This window comes from Pleurodeles waltl, chromosome 7 (assembly GCF_031143425.1).
Source record: "Pleurodeles waltl isolate 20211129_DDA chromosome 7, aPleWal1.hap1.20221129, whole genome shotgun sequence".
In the NCBI taxonomy this organism is placed as follows: domain Eukaryota; kingdom Metazoa; phylum Chordata; class Amphibia; order Caudata; family Salamandridae; genus Pleurodeles; species Pleurodeles waltl.
The window spans coordinates 464,748,478-464,760,696 of NC_090446.1; positions in this window are offsets into that span (position 1 = coordinate 464,748,478).

Genomic DNA, 12,219 nt, shown 5'->3' on the forward strand with positions numbered 1-12,219 from the left:
TCAGTCACTGGGTGCCCCTTCATGCCAGCTCATGCGTTGCTGCATGATCCAGCTCAGGGTAATTGGTTGAATGGCAAAATCTTGTAAGCTAGCTAGGTGGCATTCCATGTCAGACAGGGCTTAGTGGGTCCCAGGAGGGATGCAGATGGCGGTGGTTAGCTCTCATCTTGCTGTGGTACCCAGCCAATTAAATGCCAGTGCGGTGCATGGTGCTCAATCTTGATCCCTGTGTGTTATGGTAATGTGTATGCCATCTATGGTGTTGGTGCTGTAATTGACCCAGTGCTCCCTTTTTATCTCTCCCCCTGTTTTCTTCTGTCATCCTGTCCATGTGTGCATTAGCATCATCTGGCGGAGGAGCATGGGTACCACCGAGTGAGGGAGCTGCAGCCCACGTGACCCAGGAGACAGAGTCCACCGAGTGGGACGGAGGGCAAGGGGAGCACCACGGTAGGGACAGAAGGTGACAACACTGAGTCTGATTTTTCCTTTGAAGGGAGCGTCCTGGTGGTGGCAGACACCTATAGAACAACCCCAGCAACAGGTACAGCCGCCACCCCATACCAGCACCGCCCTTCCAGTACCCCTGCAACTGAGTTGGCTGTGCCCGCTCACCCAGGAGGGTGGGCATGTCCTTCGCCCCATTCAGCTCAGGCCCTGCCCCAGTCATCCCTGCTGCCCTCAGTGAGGAGGCTATTGACCTCCTGAGATCTATCTCTGTAGGGCAGTCAACCATAGTGAATGCCATCCAGGGGCTGGTATCCCAGATGCAGCAATGCAATGCCTACCTGGAGGGCATCCGCGGTGGGTTGAGGGCCCTACAAAGATCGTTACAGGCTCTAGCTTCCCCTCTGGTGGCAGCCAATTTCCCTGGTCCTACTGTCCCCCCTCCATCTACCACTTCCCAGTCCCATTCTCCTCAACCCCAACCATTCCCATGCACACATACAGACAAGCATGCACACAAAACAGCACACAAGAGGTGCACAGATAAACACGGGCAGCATACATCAAGCCACAAGCACTCACAGAAATAATAGGCAGTTGCACACACAACATCCACTGCCTCCACTGTCTCCCCCTCTTCCTCCTCCTCCCTCACATCCGCACTCACACCTGCATGCACTGCAACAACAGCCACCACCATCACCACATCATGCAGAACACCCACCTCACTTGCAGACGCCTCCACAACATCCATCCACACATCCTGTTTGTCCTCTCCCACCCGGTCTGCCCCCCTCCTAAGATATACAAATGCTCGCACTCAGACACCCAACAGCCATCCACCTCACACATGCACACTGTCAATGCACCTGCACCCATGTCCAGCATATGTACACCTCCTACAACCACTCCCTCTACCTACACTCCCATCCTACCTCCCACATCCCACCCCAACATCCCTAAGAAGCTTTTCCTTGCCCATCGTGACGTCTTCCCTCCCGTCAATAAATCAGCTGCTGGCACAAAGGGGCACCTGAGTGTGGTGGAGCCACTCCTAGTAAATCCACACCTCTGCCTCAGAAAGGGAGGACTAGGGTGGAGAAAGCTAAGGCACAGAAGACAGGGTCAGTGGAGGCACCTCCTAGACCTGGAGGCAAGGACACAAGTCACATGACAAAGGACAAGGGAGCCTGTCACAACAGGGTACACTAGGATCCCCTTCCACCACCAAAGAAAGCCAAGGATACCGCTCCACCACCAAAGAAAGCCAGGGATCCCCCTCCACCACCAAAGAAAGCCAATGATCTCCATCCACCACCAAGGAAAGCAAGAATCCCCCTCCACCAGCAAAGGGCAAGGAGCCCCCTGCACCAGCAGAAGGCAAGGAGCCCCTACAACCAGCAGAGGGCAAGGGGCTCTCTCCACCAGCTGAGGGCATGTAATCCACCCTCCAGAGACTCCTGGGCAAGGAGCCCCCTCCAGAACCAGTGGGCATGTGACCCACTCCTGAAACTGTGGCCTTTCACTCCCCTCCAGAGACTGTTGGGCAAGGAGCCCCCTCCAGAACCAGTGGGCATGTTACCCACTCCTGAGACTGTGGCCTTTCACTCTCAACCAGAGACTGTTGGGCAAGGAGCCCCCTCCAGAACCAGTGGGCATGTTACCCACTCCCAAGACTGTGGCCCTTCACTCCCCTCCAGAGACTGTTGGGCAAGGAGCCCCCTCCAGAACCAGTGAGCATGTGACCCACTAAAGCTGAGGTGCCCCTGCACCCTCCTTCCCCCGAGGTGCTTGCCCTTCTCCAACGTGATGCTCCTGAACAGTGGAGCCCGGAAGAAGTCAGCAGTCAAGTTGGGCCTTGGACTATGCCCTGTGGCCCTTTGGTACTTTGGACTGGCCATTGACCCAATCTGGGCATTGACGCCTGCATTTTCATGTCATGATTCATTATGGTGACTTTTGGCAGCAAATTACAGTGTTCGTACTTCTAAATTGTTGTCCTTGCATTATTTGCTAGTGGGTCATGTGACTTTAATTTTACTCTGCAGCAGGTTCTGTGTATGGTGTGTGTGTGAATGCTATGTGCTGCATGTGTGTGTCACTCTTCTTTTCCTCCTGCCCTCCTTTGTGTGCTAGGCGGCTGTACTCACCGTTGTTGTCTTCGTCACATTGGTGCTCCAGGACGGCCATGGCATGGTATAGCATCAGGAAGACTTGGAGCTCCGGTTCAATGGCGGACGCGGAATCCTTTCTGTCCCTGATGGTGAGTCTTTTGTTTTCTGTACTGCGTTTCTGCCAGGCTTTTGAAGGTGTTGGTACCGCCCTGGAAATCCCGGCAGTTTGTTATGTCATAATATGGTGGGCTGTGCCTTGATTTCTGCCTGGCTGTAAGTGGCTACTGCTGTGGCCAGTGGTGTTAACGCCCTTGGTGGTTGGTGGCTGTCTATGAGAGGTATCACTGGCGTGGTCATTATTTGGTGGTAATTACCGCCAGGCTGTTGGGGGTATTACCGCCACTTTAACACTCACCGACAATGTCATAATGACCACCTATGTTATTAAGGGTGTATATTCTATTGGACATAGTATTCATGCCGTTATCGACAACAGATAAATCCTTTTCCATATTTACCTCATCTATCTGCCTTAAATGTGCAGCTGCTTCCATTTGAGAAAGCCTCCATATATCGTTGTATGTGGCATACAGGAATCATTTAGAGTGTGGTTTTCTTGGACCTAGCAAGAAATCTCGCAAGTCTACTTCCCATGAAAGGAGATTTAGATGTTCTTTAACTGCTGCTAAGGTGTTAGTATGTAACCATTGTTGGCACAGTTTACCCACATGGTAAGTGGTAACTATACCCGAGTGTTGACCCGAGACATAGGGAGGGTCTGGCCGGCTAATCTTGAAACACCCTGAGGAATTAACAAACAGTACCTGCCATCCATTTGTGTCTATTGGCCACAAACACCACCCGCCGGGTCTTGAAAGTGCGGAATTATAGGTATCATTCTGAACGCAAGCATTCTTCCTCAGTGACACTTAGGAATATTTGCCAATTGGTGAATTTGGCTGGTGTGGGGCTACTTGGCACATTCATTTTTTTTCTTTGTGCTAACCTAGGCAGGATGTCTGTTGAACTGTGTCATTTAAGAATATCATTTGGACAGGAATAAGGCATGCTAGAAACAAAGCTTCCCTATCCTGAATTTGCCAATCTTGTGTTCCCCATACACTTTTCACATCAAAACGTCCATAGTCCATATTCCATATTCGTCACAAGCCTCACAATCAGGCATCATATAAGGAATTATATATAACTTCTAACCCACGTCAAGGGCTAGTGCACCCAATGATGGGACCTTAATTCATGTCGAAAGCCGTTAACATCCTTCTCTTACTATTCCCGCCGTGTGCCCGCATGGATTAAGGTGCCATCATTGGGCACAATGGCCTGTAATAACCACACAATTATTGATTGAGGTGAAGCATGGTTGACAACCAGAGGATGGGCGGATTAAAGTGGGGATTAAGGTGCCACAATTTGGGTTAGGAGTTCTGTATAATTCTTTATGCGATTGCCTGAATGTTGGGATTGTGATGACTATGGAATATGGACTATGGATATAAAGAAAAAAATTGAGGCCATCAATCCAGCCCTTTTTGTGTAACTGATTTGGAGTATTGGATCACTACATTGGGTCCTGAAGAAGTCCTTTTTGAGGACAAAACGCGTTGGTTGTTTCTGCTGCAAATGTGAGCTGTTTTAAGAAGAAAAAAAGAGACATTTAAACAAATCCACATCAAAGTATGGAACTTTTACATTGTCACTTCTAATGCAGTGCACCGTTCCAATTTAAAGTTGTGTTCTTGGTTCCCCTTGGTAAGGGTTGCACCCTGGCAGTGGGTGATGGTGACGAGTGCACATATAAACAAATAAAAGTTATATAGGACCTCATTACGACCCAGGCGTTCGGTGATTAAGTGGCGGTAATACCGCCAACAGTCTGGCGGTAACCACCGCCAAATTATGACCATGGCAGAAAGATATCCGAAAGACAGCCAATGTACCACATGGACTGCCAGGGCAGAAACAACAGGCACCACAGCGGTAGCCGCCTACAGCCAGACGACAGTCAAAGTTCCACCCACCATATTATGACAAGACAATCCGCCAACTTTTCCGAGGCGGTACCAATGATATCAAAAGCCTGGCAGAAACACTGCAAAGAAGTGAAAGGACTCACCATTGGAAACACAGGGAAGAACCACGCTGCCATGGAACCAGAACTGCATGTGTTCCCAATGATATTCTACAACCTGCTCCACCACGAACACCAATTCCAGTGAAGACGACGACGGTCAGTACAACCGCCTAGCACACAAGGGAGGGGGGAGGATAATGAGAGTGACACACACATGCACCATACACACCCCAGACACACACACCATACACACAATCAGCTGCCCAAGAAAACAAGTTAATCCCCGTAAATCGGCTGAATAATGCAAGGACAACAGAAATTGACTAAAGTGATTGTAATAAGATCAACACAGTATAAATAATATTTTTGCTAATGCAACAGAGATGTACAAATGTACAAAAAAGGGACACTGCCACAAGCCACAAGCCACATGGCCACAGGGCAAAGTCCAAGGCCCCACTTGTACGGAGTACAACACGGAGAGGACAATGCAGGGGCATCAGTTGGCAAATAGGCAGGCAACTCAGGCGTGGGGGGGGCACCTCAGCCGGATGCGGCAACAAGACCACTGGTTCTGGAGGGGGCAACATGCCCTGTGCTTGGTCCTGGGGAGTGCAAGGCCACAGTATCTCGGGTGGGTGTCATCCCCAATGGTTCTGGAGGGGACAGGCCGCACGCCAGCCCATGGAGTTTGAATCACATTGTGTCCGCTGGTGGTGACGGCTGCACTGTGGTGGTGGTGGTGGTGGGAGGCTCCTGCTCAGCCCCTGCACCCTGCGATGGCTGCGCTGAGGTGGTAGTGGAGGTAGTGGGAGGCTCCTGCTCAACCCCTGCACCCTGCGATGGCTGCACTGTGGTGGTGGTGGAGGTAGTGGGAGGCTCCTTCTCAGCCCCTGCACCCTGCAATGCCTGCAGTGTGGTAGTGGTGGAGGTAGTGGGAGGCTCCTGCTCAGCCCCTGCACTCACTGATGGCTGCTCAACCACGGTTGGTGGTGGGGGCTCTGTGACAGCTGTTGGTGCAGGCTCCTTCCCCTTCTTGCTTGATGGTGTAGGCTCCTTCCCCTTCTTGCTTGCTGATGCAGGCTCCTTCCCCTTTCTGCTGGCTGGTGCAGGCTTATTCCCCTTTCTGCTGCCTGGTGCAGGCTCCTTCCTCTCTCAGCTGGCTGGTGCAGGCTCCTTCCCCTTCCTGCTGGCTGGTGCAGGTTCCTTCCCCTTACTGCTGGCTGGTACAGGCTCCTTCCCCTTACCACTGGATGGTGCAGGCTACCTCCCCTTCAGGATTTGTGGCCTGGAATCCTTTCCACTATGGGTAGGTGCGGATGGAAGTGGGCCCGTGGACTGTGTGGCTGAGGTGCTTGGCTGTGTTCTTGATACCCTGGCCATGCGTGCAGGAGGGGGGAAGGGGCAGGGAAGATGTCAATGGTGGAAAGGAAAAGCTTTTTAGGGACATTGGGCTGCGAAGAGAGAGAAGTAATGGGAGTGGAGAATGAGGGAGTGGTTGTTGGAGGTGTCTGTCTGCTGGATTTGGGTGCAGGTGCATGGGCTGTATGCTGTTGTGAGGTGGATGGCTGTTGGGTGTCTGAGTGCTTGTGTTTGTGTACCTTAGGAGGGGGGTGGACAGACACGGTTGGAGAGGACACAGGGGACGTGTGCATGGATGTTGTGGAGGTGTCTGCCAATGAGGTGTGTGTTCTGCTTGGTGTGCTGATGATGCAGGTGGTGAATGATGATGTAGTACATGCAGGTGTGAGTGCGGATGTAACTGGGTGGGAGGTGGAGGAAGAGGGGGAGACAGTGGATGTAGTGGATGTTGTTGTGTCCTCAACTGGATGGTGTTTGTGTGAGTGCCTGTGGGATGAGGTGTGGTGCTTGTGTTTGTCTGTGACACTCTTGGGTGTTGTCCTGTGTGCATGTTCGTCTGCCTGTGTGCTTGGGATGGGTTGGGTTGAAGAGAATGGGACTGGGAAGTGGAAGTTGGAGGGGGTACAGTAGAAACAGGGACAATTGGCTGCCATCAGAGAGGAGGCCAGAACCTCAATCGATCTCTGTTGGGCCGCCAATCCAATATGAATGCCCTCCATGAATGCATTAGATTGTTGCATCTGGGCTGCCAGCCCCTGGATGGCATTCACAATGGTTGACTGCTCTACAGAGATGGATCTCAGGAGGTCAATAGTCTCCTCACTCAGGGCAGCAGGGCTCACTGGGGCAGAGCCTGGGGTGCCTGGGGCAAAGGAGATGCCCACCTTCCTGGGTGAGGAGGCACGGGAAACTCGCTGAAAGGCTTCTGGGACGGTGGTGCTGGTACGAGGATGGTGGCTGTACCTGTAGCTAGGGTGGTCACAGAGGTGTCCGCCACAACCAGGGAGCTCCCATCGGAGGAGGTACCTGTGTCTGAACTGTCCCCTCCAGTCTCCGCTGTGGTGCTCCCCTCACCCTCCGTCCCACTGATGCCCTCAGCGTTGGTGGACTCTGCCTCCTGGGTCCTGTGGGATGCAGCTCCCTCCGTCACCGGTGCCTCTGCTCCTCTGCCAGATGATGCTAATGCACATAAGGACAGGTTGACAAAACAAGAAAGGGGGGAGAGAGACAAAGGATACACTGGGTCAATAACTGCACCAACACCACTGTTGGCGTACACAGCACCCTCACACACAGGGAACAGGCCTACACACTATGCATTGCACTACCAGTGATATTGCTAGCCACCAAGGCATGAGGAGGAGCACACACCGCCAACTGCAACACACCTGGGAGCCACGCAGCCCTGCCCAGTAGTGGATGCTAACAAGCTAGCTAGCCATTATTTTTCATTCAGACCCCTAGCCACCAGAGGACCTATGCTGCTATGTCTCCCCTGGTCTTGGGGCACCCAAGGACACACACCCACCACCCGGATACCACCACACCAGGCGTAAGCTGTAATGATAGCCACTTTACTCACCCCCTTGTGGCTGCTGTGTTGCCCTCAAGCGCCCATCCAGCTCTAGATAGGCCACCGGCAGTATGCAGGCCTTCAGGGGGTCTGAGTTCGATGGGCACCCCTTCCACATTGGGAGGCCATCCCCAGCGGGGCCTCCATGGTCTTTTTTGCCCAGCATGTCAAGTCCTCTCACTGTTTGCGACAGTGGGTGCTCTGCCTGCCATAGACCCCCCCAGGGTCTGCACCTCCTTGGCGATGGCATGCCAAAGACCGTTCTTTTGATGGGCGCTGACCTGCAGAGGCAATACAGACTGGAGAAGACCATTAGACAAACAATCCAGCCTGTCACACACATGGCCCACCATACCCCTTTCCATCACCATTGGCACATACATATCTCAGCTCACAACATGTACACTACCAACAGATAATACCCCCTACACAATGCTTTCACACACATCTCCATGAATTCATGCCACATGCATCGTGCCCACTGTGTACTGTGTTGGTCTGGAGGCCCATACAGCAGTCCGTACTGGGGTAGGACCCCATCCACCAGTCGCTCCAACTCCTCAGAAGTGAAGGCTGGGGCCCTTTCCCTGGTCACACAGGCCATAGTAAGTTCTAGGTGCAGGTCACAGCAGCACAAGCAGTGTAGGTCCTCTCCCTTATGGAAGGCCAGGATACAAGTGAGGAATATGATAGAAAATGGCAGTCACCTTCGAGGCGGTGCACACCGTCACCGCGGCATAGATCACCATTGGCCACTGTAACCCTTAGGGACCAATATTAACCAATGAGGAGTTGCACAGTGGTTCCCGAACGCCTAGTGCAATGACGCACAACGTCAGCGGAATTACCTCACTTCCACCTGTCCCTCCACACAGCCAGACTGACACCATTTCAGGGTGAGGGGGGCCTATGGAATAACGCTGCATCACAAGATAAATATGCACATACTGAATAAATCACACTGACCCATTACATGTTCACAGAATGCAAACTATTGTTGTGGCTCCATTGTTCAGTTTGTGACAGGCTCCTCAATCTTTTTTCCCATAGATTCCTACCGCTGCAGATTAATAGGAGATGGAGACATACCGCGTGCACAGACCCCTGGTGGATTTGGCTTCACTGGAGGACAGGCACATAATGCTCACCTATAGACTAGACAGGGCCACAATCACAGAGCTGTGTCCCCAATTGGAGCTAGACCTGATATCTGCTATCCGTCATCCCACTGGGATCCCCCCGTCTTGTGCAAGTGCCATCAGTAATTCATTTCCTGGCAAATGCTTCTTTCCAAGTGACAGTGGGCTTGGCAGCAGGAAGGTCACAGCCAATGTTCTCAATAGTGCTGACAAAAGTGTTGTCTGCCCTGATAAAACACATGTGCAGCTACATTGCATTCCCCCAGGTTAAGGATTTGGCCACTGCGAAGGCCGAGTTTTATGATATGGGACATATCCCCAATATAAATGGGGTGATTGACGGAACACATATTGCATTTGTCCCCCCCCCCCACCAGAATGAACAGGTGTTCAGGAATAGTAAAAGTTTCCACTCAATGAATGTGCAGATGGTGTGCTTGGCGGACCAGTACATCTCCCACGTCAATGCTAAGTGTCCTGGGTCCACGGGACATGATGCCTTTGTCCTGAGGAATAGCAGCATCCCTAATGTGATTGGCCTACTACAGAGGCACAGGGTGTAGCTCATAGGTGAGCCCTGGTTCCCACCCATTATATGTTGGTGTACGGGTATGGTGTTGGCCATATAGGATAGTGTGTGGCTAAATGTTGTTCCTCAATATTTGCAGGTGACTCTGGTTACCCAAACCTATCATTGCTGCTAAACCCTGTGAGGAATGCCAGGACAAGGGCAGAAGAAAGTTATAATGAGGCACATGGGTGAACCAGAAGGATAATTGAGAGAACCTTTGGCCTCCTGAAGGCCAGGTTCCGGTGCCTCCAATTAACAAGTGGATCCCTGTGCTACTCACCCACGAAGCGTCTGCCAGATAGTAGTGGCATGCTGCATGTTGCACAACATGGCCCTCAGACACAATGACTCTTTTCTGCAGGAGGAAACTGGAGATGGCCCTGTGGCAGCAGTTGACCCTGTGGACAGTGAAGATGATGAGGCAGAGGACCAGGATGAGGACAACAGAACAACTGTAATCCGTCAGTACTTCCAATGACACACAGGTGAAACAGTGTAACTTTACATTTCAATGACTTTCATTGTATTCTGTATGGCATTGGCATGCTGGTATTTCGCAATTCTATGCCCACTAACTGTGCTCTCTGGCTATTCATTTTGCAAATGTTGGTGAGATGACAAATACTCCTGGTGTGATCACAACAGCCAGCTACAGGTCATTAATGCTATGCTCATTTTATGTACAGTTCATTTACAATGGTTGTACCTGTTTCAATCAATACATTTTTGAAATACATGACATACTCAAAATTGATTTTTAGCGAAGGGTGTTTTTTGAAGTGCTAACATATAGGGGGAAGTGCAATGGGATGGGGTGATGATGGAGGAAAGTCCAGGGTATTATTCCAGTCTGTTTGTAGCACAGATGCATTGTCCAAGGGGACATTGGAAGAGGAGCAATGGCAGTTCAAGGTAGACAGGGTCACTGTGTGGGACACAAGGGGGACAATCAAGAGAGTCTCATTTCCTGGCATGGTCTTGGGAAGTGTCTCTGGTTTCTGTCTGGATCGCAGGAAACATTTGTGGGGTGATTTAACTTCTGCAGGGTGAGGGGTGCTGGTGGCCTGTGAGTCCAGTGGGGGGGCCTCCTGGCCACTAGCGGTAGCATTAGTGGAAGGCTGTTCAGATGACTGGCTAGTGGCAGGGGCCCGCTGGTGTGAGACTGCCTCCCTCATAATGTTGGTCATGTATGCCAGCACCCCTGCTATGGGGATCCGGTGCTGTTGATGGCCTGCAAGTCCTCCCTGATGCCCTCGTACTGTCCCTCCTGCAGCCGGCTGTTCTCCAGCACATTGTCCAGGATCTGGCCCATTGTATCCTGGGAATGTTGGTATTCTCCCAGGATCTTGGAGAGTGCCTCATGGAGAGTCGGTTCCCTGGGCCTGTCCTCCCCCTGGCACACAGCAACCCTTCTAGTTTCTCTGTTGGCCTGTGCCTCTGTCCCCTGAATCATGTGCCTACTGCCACTGACCCCAGGTCACTGATTGTGTGCAAGGTGTGGCATGGAGTCCCTGTAGAGGTGGGCACACTGCTGATTGATGTGCCCTGGGGACAGAGGTTTGGGGACGATGGGTGGGTGCTGTGGTGTTGTTTCCTGATGGGGGAGGCTCTGTGGTAGTCTGTGACTGGGCTTGGGTAACCAGCTGTCCTGTGGTCCCTGATGGGCCAGGTAGATCATCCAGATCCTGAAGACCAGAGTTACTGTCATCACTGTGGGCCTCTTCAGTTGGGGGACTGGATAGTGCTGGCACCTCCAATCCGGTGACTTTGGCTGGGGTACCTGTGGAGATGTAAACAATGTGTTATGGTTAATGTATATGACAAATTGTTCATCCCTGGCTTCCCCTCTACGGTTGGTGTTGCCCTGCCAGCTTTTACTTGTGTATGTTGGTGTATGGTGGGATTGTTATTTCTCTCTGCTATGCATGCTTTAGTGAAGAGTGTCCATGCAGGGCTGTGAGGGGTGTCCATGCATTGGTACAGCATGCAGGGCTTGGCATTGGGATTGAAGAGATGTGATGGTGGAGTGTGTGGGATGGAGTGGAGTGATGGGAGTGAGGGTGAGGTTATGTGATGCATGCAGGTATGGGGGGGGTGATAATTGTTGAAAGTTGACTTACCAGAGTACAGTCCTCCTCCGACTTGGGCCAGGCCCTCAGGATGCAGTATTGCCAAGACTTGCTCCTCCCATGCTGTGAGTTGTGGGGGAGGAGGTGGGGGTCCACCGCCAGTCCTCTGGATAACGATCTGGTGTTTTGATGCTATGGAATGCACCTTCCCCCATAGGCCGATCCACCTCTTCCTGATGTCATCCCTTGTTCTGGGGTGCTGTCCCACAGCATTGACCCTGTCCACGATTCTCGGCCACAGCTCCATCTTCCTAGCTATAGATATTTGCTGCACCTGTGCTCCAAATAGCTGTGGCTCTACCTTGACAGTTTCCTCCACCATGACCCTTAGCTCCTCCTCTGTGAAACAGGTGTGTTTTTGTGGTGCCATGGGTGTTATGTGAGGTGTGTTGGTGAGGTTGTGTTGGGTAATGTGTTGGGGTGTATGATGTGGAGTGCGTGAGTGGTGTATGGGTGTGAGTGGTGTGTGGCTCTAGTTGTCTCAGTGGTCTTGGTGTCTCTCTGGTGGCAATGATTTGTAATCGTAAAGGGTTGTGGGTAATGTGTGTGTGTGTGTGTGTGTGTTTTTAATGGTGTGGGTGTGGTGTCTGTATGGGTGTCAGGTGTGTGTTGTTTGAATTGTTCAGTGAAGTGGTGTTTTGTATGTGGGTGTCCATTGTGAGCGCGGCGGTATGTGCCTCCAATGGTTTACCACCGTTAAATGTCCGCCGTGGTGATTCGTAGGTCATAATGTGGTGGGTGTTGTTCTGTGGGTTTTGATACCGCCACTTTATCACTGACCTTTGGTCTGAT